Source organism: Phacochoerus africanus, chromosome 11 (genome assembly GCF_016906955.1).
Source record: "Phacochoerus africanus isolate WHEZ1 chromosome 11, ROS_Pafr_v1, whole genome shotgun sequence".
NCBI lineage: Eukaryota > Metazoa > Chordata > Mammalia > Artiodactyla > Suidae > Phacochoerus > Phacochoerus africanus.
The window spans coordinates 33,722,859-33,728,809 of NC_062554.1; the positions used below are offsets into that span (position 1 = coordinate 33,722,859).

At 42.0% G+C, this 5,951-nt stretch overlaps 1 long non-coding RNA gene across 1 annotated transcript; it reads right to left on the reverse strand.

Moving 5' to 3' along the window:
- Nucleotides 1-2,092: 2,092 nt before the first annotated feature.
- On the reverse strand, nt 2,093-5,625 carry LOC125111639 (uncharacterized). Its single transcript, XR_007130911.1, has 3 exons — nt 4,825-5,625; nt 3,442-3,551; nt 2,093-2,816 (listed from the first exon to the last, which is right to left on the reverse strand). It is a non-coding gene; the product is annotated as an uncharacterized LOC125111639 (long non-coding RNA).
- Nucleotides 5,626-5,951: the final 326 nt, after the last annotated feature.

Consider the following 5,951-nt stretch of genomic DNA (forward strand, 5'->3'; position numbering starts at 1 on the left):
TGTGCTTGGTTGCATGTACCTCCGCCCTTTAACAAAATCACATTTGTACTGACATTCCCGTCTACCTCTTTGGAGTGGTTTCTCAGAGCTATCTGAAATGCTGCCTCTCAGGCTATAGTCCTCCTATTTCCCCAAATAAAACTTAACTCTCAACTAAGTTGTGCATATTTTTTAAGTCAACAGAATTAATAGGTTGAATAAAACAGATTGTTCTCCCTCATGTGAGTAGGCCTTGTCCAATGAGTTGAAGGCCTAATAGAACAAAAGGCTGACTCTTCCATAGAGGAAGGAATTGTCTCCTGCCTGACCACCTTGAGCTGAGATGTCAATTTTTCCTGCCTTTGGACTTGAACTGAAACCTCAGCTTTCCTGGTCCTGAGACTTGTTAGTTTCACTAGTCATGTGAGCCAGTTCCTCATAATAAATCTCTTTCTGTGTATTATACATCCTATTAGTTCCATTTCTCTAGTGAATCCTAATCCTCTGACATTGACAGAAATATTTTTTTCTCATAAACTATCTACAAATCCATAGGCCAGACAACTCGAAAATGACAACAATTAAAAGTCCTTCTTAAAGCACATGACCAGTTCCCCCTGCTATTGGAGCTACTATTCTGAGCATGGCTATCCTCCACATTGTTTTCGGCCACAAAAAAACCACGAGCCTGTTCCATGTAGAGAGATTCCATGCTTGTTTTCTTATGACATCATAGAGGGCAACACAATGCAAGAACCACAGAAGAACAGCTGAATTCAGTAGCTTTCATCTTTAAATCAGAAAGTCACCTTCCGGGGAGTTCCCGTCGTGGTGCAGTGGTTAACGAATCCGACTAGGAACCATGAGGTTGTAGGTTCGATCCCTGCCCTTGCTCAGTGGGTTAACGATCCGGCATTGCCGTGAGCTGTGGTGTAGATTGCATACGTGGCTCGGATCCAGCGTTGCTGTGGCTCTGGCGTAGGCCAGTGGCTACAGCTCCGATTGGACCCCTAGCCTGGGAACCTCCATATGCCGCGGGAGCGGCCCAAAGAAATAGCAAAAAGACAAAAAAAAAAAAAAGTCACTTTCCTTATCTTGATAAGTAAACCTGCTAGGCTTCAGGTTAGAGCAATCCTGGGAGTGATCATGAAATCCACCTTCTATCAATTTCTATCCTTGCATGTGGGGGTCCCTCACATGGCTGTCATGACATTAAAGCATCACTACATTTTTACCATTAAAGGCAATTAGAATTATCTGGGAGAGAAACACATGTTGACACCAGGGATTTTCAAGGAGGTGTCTTAAACACATCAAATTTTAAGGTTCTAAGGATTAAATTTACAGCCTTAAAATTATTAACCTTAATATCTAGTCTTTCTGGCCAGATATAATAGACATTTTGTGTGACTGTTGTGAAATAGTATGTTACAGATTCATTGAGATATAAACATATTTTTCTCCAGCTTTTAATCTCAGAGTCAGAAATATTTCTCATAGTTAATACTTATTAAACTCAATTTTGAAACTTTAGTTCCATCTTCAATTTATTCCTTTCACTAATTCCTCAGGTTATCAGTTCTATTTTTTTTCCTTCTTTTTTTTTTTTTTGTCTTTTTGCTATTTCTTGGGCCACTCCCGCGGCATATGGAGGTTCCCAGGCTAGGGGTCCAATCGGAGCTGTAGCTGCCAGCCTACTCCAGAGCCACAGCAACGCTGGATCCGAGCCGCGTCTGCAACCTACACCACAGCTCACAGCTCACAGCAACGCCGGATGGTTAACCCACTGAGCAAGGGCAGGGACCGAACCCGCAACCTCATGGTTCCTAGTCAGATTCGTTAACCACTGCGCCACGACGGGAACTCCCTTTTTTTTTCCCTTCTAAATGACTCCCATATATATTCTTTTATTCCATTTGACTCTGCAATGAGTAATGGTGACTTAATGGTTTAAAAGTATATACAAGTAGTTTAAAAGTATTTACAAGTAGTAAAAGTATGGACAAGTAGTTATGAGGTTGGAATGGTGAGACCGAAGACCATAATCGCGTATGTGTGTGGCTGTGGGGTTAATACACAATAAATACTTTCAAAATTTTATTTTAGTGATTTATTAAAACAGTCACTAGACTGACTGCTCTCTTAATACTTTACATAAGCAGTAGGCCCAGACTGAATGAACCTGAAGGGAGGTCTGCCTGATTATAAGGTAAATATCCTAAAAACTGCACAGAGAAATACCAAATATCTTTTGTACAGCTTAGGTCCAAGTGAGCTAAATATTTCCGTTATAAGTTAATGATGATGAGCAACAGTCACTTTAATGTCACAAATTATCTCTTAAATCATTAACAATTGATACAGTTGTATTTAATACAATTTTAGATTTAATATCTTTCATGCACTGTAATTCTTAGAAAGATAGGAATCTATAGTTCGCTTGCCTGGAATCTCTCTAAAAAAGAATGTCCCTGAGTGTCCCATTCTTCAAGCTCTCTGAACAAAATGAAGCTTACTGTACTTGATGTTTGTTCACCTGAATCATGTCGATCCTGTATTTACTCATAAATAAAAAGATAGCTTACACATGTAGTTTCCTTTTGACTAGACCATTAAGAACAAAACTTAATGGCTTCTGGCTTGCTCCAGAGAAGCTACATAGGCTGGGAGAGACCAGGTCCAGGTCCTTAGCCTTCTTTCCTGAGTGATAGGTGTTGGGCTGCTGGCAGGGGTGGCTGGTGACATTTGCAGGCTAAGTCAGACCGAGAACATGAGAAGCATATCCACAAAGGAAGGGTGTCCCAGGGAAGAGTAGGGCTCCAGGCCTTATCAAGGAGCTGGGGAATCAAGCATATACTGGATGAGGAAATAATTTTTGGAAAGGAATGAGAAACTCATTTATAGAACTAAGGCACATTGCTGGGGGCAAGGGCCAGGCTTGTTCGAGGCCCATGTATGACTAGAGAGCCTATTAATAACAGTTGCCATTTATTGTACCTTCACCATGTACTGACCACAATGCCAAGCATTTTACGCACATTATCCTCTTGGATTCTTGCAAAGGCTCATTAGAGTAGAGAGTCCATTACATGGATGAGTGACTTAGCACACCTTTCTGAGGTCTCACTAAGTGGAAGCATTGAGTAAAAAAGTCCATGCCTCCAGAGCACTGCAGGGAGGGTGTGATGTGAGTATATGTGTGCTTGAGGGTATGTATGAGTGTATGTGTGTGAACCAGGGTGAGCGTGTGTGTATGTGTGTGAAAGTGTGTAAGCTGTGTGATGGGGGGGGGGGGGTGAATGAAAATACAGGGCAGAATGCAACGGAACCTGGTAATTCCCTTCTGGTCACTTTGAAACTCAGGATCAGAGTGAGGACTCAGTGGACACCTTGATCTCAGGTCAGACTAAGCAAGAGTGACCCGGTGCCCGGTGAGCTGGGGGGACCAGCACCATAACTCACCTGTGCTTTACTCTTGTGGCAAGTCAGGTTGGGTTTGGGGACTGGGAGATGAAGAACAGTGAGCGTTGCTGGTAAGTGGCTGCACGTGGGTGCATAGGCAGTTCTTCATTCTGGAATAATTTAAATGAGAAAACTAACAGCTTTAGTTCACAGGTCCCAGAATCATAACCAACCATGACTTTATGGTTTTCCAAGTATGCTCCAGCTCAAAGGGTTTTCTGAAATCCTTCAAATAGAAATCTAAAAGTAAAGTGAAATGAAGCAGAAGGAGGAAGAAATGCCGTAATCTCATTCAAACACAAAAGCTCCTGAGGACACAAATCACGTTTTATGCCTGATATGGCATCTAGCACAGAGTGGGCCACGTTTATGACTCACTATAAACTATCTTTGTGCGTGCAGTTTATATATACCCTTTTCTCATTTCAGAGTGATATAGGCCTGAGATTTGGTGCTCATGATTTTATGGAGACCATTTCCAGGATTGATTTGGGGTTTTTTTATTGAACTAAACTAAAAACCTGGTATAGACAAATAATACTGCCTACAAACAGATGTTTAGTATAAATTAAAAAGTCATTCCTGGAGTTCCCGTTGTGGCTCAGTGGTTAACGAATCCGACTAGGAACCATGAGGTTGCGGGTTTGATCCCTGGCCTTGCTCAGTGGGTTAAGGATCTGGCGTTGCCGTGAGCTGTGGTGTGGGTTGCAGATGTGGCTCAGATCCAGCGTTGCTGTGGCTCTGGTGTAGGCCAGTGGCTACAGCTCCGATCAGACCCCTAGCCTGGGAACCTCCATATGCCGCGGGAACGGCCCTAGAAAAGGCAAAAATAAATAAATACATACATACATACATACATACATTAAAAAAAAAAGTCATTCCTAAATCATAAAAAAGGCCGCTTGAGCTTTATATGATTGTGATGGAATCCAAAGCTCTATCAAATACCCAAATTTATTTATTAGTATCTGAAACTGACTTTATGCCAAGGGTGCTGATTAATCAACATGATTTTGCAAGCCAGGCATGGACTATGAGTGATTCTCTTTGACAGTTTCCATAAGAATTGCAAAAAGAACCCAGCTCTGTGATCTGCCCTTTGTCAGAGACACTCAAAGGGAACTCATTTTAATGGTGGTAGTGTGTACTGTACCCCCTTCCATTTCATTCTTCAAATTTACTCAGACATAAATGGAATTTGGAAACATTCAGGATCTATAAATTCTTCATTCTTATTATTTTATCTCTTGTTTGTACTTCAGATAATTCAAAAAATGAATTTAATTGAAAGTATGACATAGCTTTGGACATCACTAAACAATTCAAGAGGCCTTGGTTCCTCTCACACAAATCTATCTTATGGGGCTGCTTGGGCTTACTCACAACATGGCAGGTGGATTTAAGAGCAAGTATCCACAAGAGACGGGAAACAGAGGCTGTTATTTTCTTCAGGCTCAGGCTCAGGCTCAGAAACAGGCACAGCCTCACTTTGATCATTTTCTATGGTTAGGCAGTTATAGAAGAGAGGAGTCATAGATCCCACGTCTCAGCAGGAAGAAGGTAGACAGCATGATGGCTCTCTTTAATATCCTGACTGGAGCTTAAAATAGGAACTTGAAGTGGAGAGGGTGGGAGGTGGGGGTTGTTGAAGGAAGGCTGCTCCATCACTTTAAAGATTCAGCTCTACCACCAAAAGAGTGTGTTTCTAACAGAAAAAAAAGGCAAACTAAAGTTATTTAAAATCCCCGTTACTTCCTTTTTTATGGTTAACCTCTCCTTTCATTTCTATCCCTGCTCATCCCATGAAAAATGGCTAGGGATGAAGAAATGGGAAAAGTGTTGCATCCAGTTTGGGAAGACACCTAGAATTTGAATCCTTTACAGTCATATAATAGAATTTAATCTCAGAATGCCACTGTAAGGAGGGGGTGGGTATCCGTGAGACATAGTGTGTGCTAGTCAGATGGCCCTGGCTTAGGAGAGCTGGCTATGCACGCAGTCCACACTCGATGACATCACACTTCAATCTAGCTGTTTATACCACAGAGAGTGGCACACCCTACAAATCAGGGCTTTTTTTTTTTCCTTCAGAAAGTGAATTTACCCACATACCCCTGTATCCATGTCAGCCTGACCCTGACCAGGGAGCCACAGAAAGCAAAACAGAACAAAACCTGCCTTTGGAAAATTATAGTCCAGCTTTCTGAATGACCATCACTTTCTTATTTATTTATTTATTTTTTTTGTCTTTTTAGGGCCGCACCTTTGGCATATGGAGGTTCCCAGGCTAGGGGTCAAATTGGAGCTATAGCTGCCATGCTACACCACAGCCATAGCAATGCTAGATCTGAGCCGTGTCTGCGACCTACACACAGCTCATGGCAACACGGATCCTTAACCTACTGAGTGAAACCAAAGGTCAAACCTGTGTCCTCATGGATGCCAGTCAGATTCATTGCCTCTGAGCCATGACGATGGGAACTCCCAGAATGACCATCACTTTCTGAAAA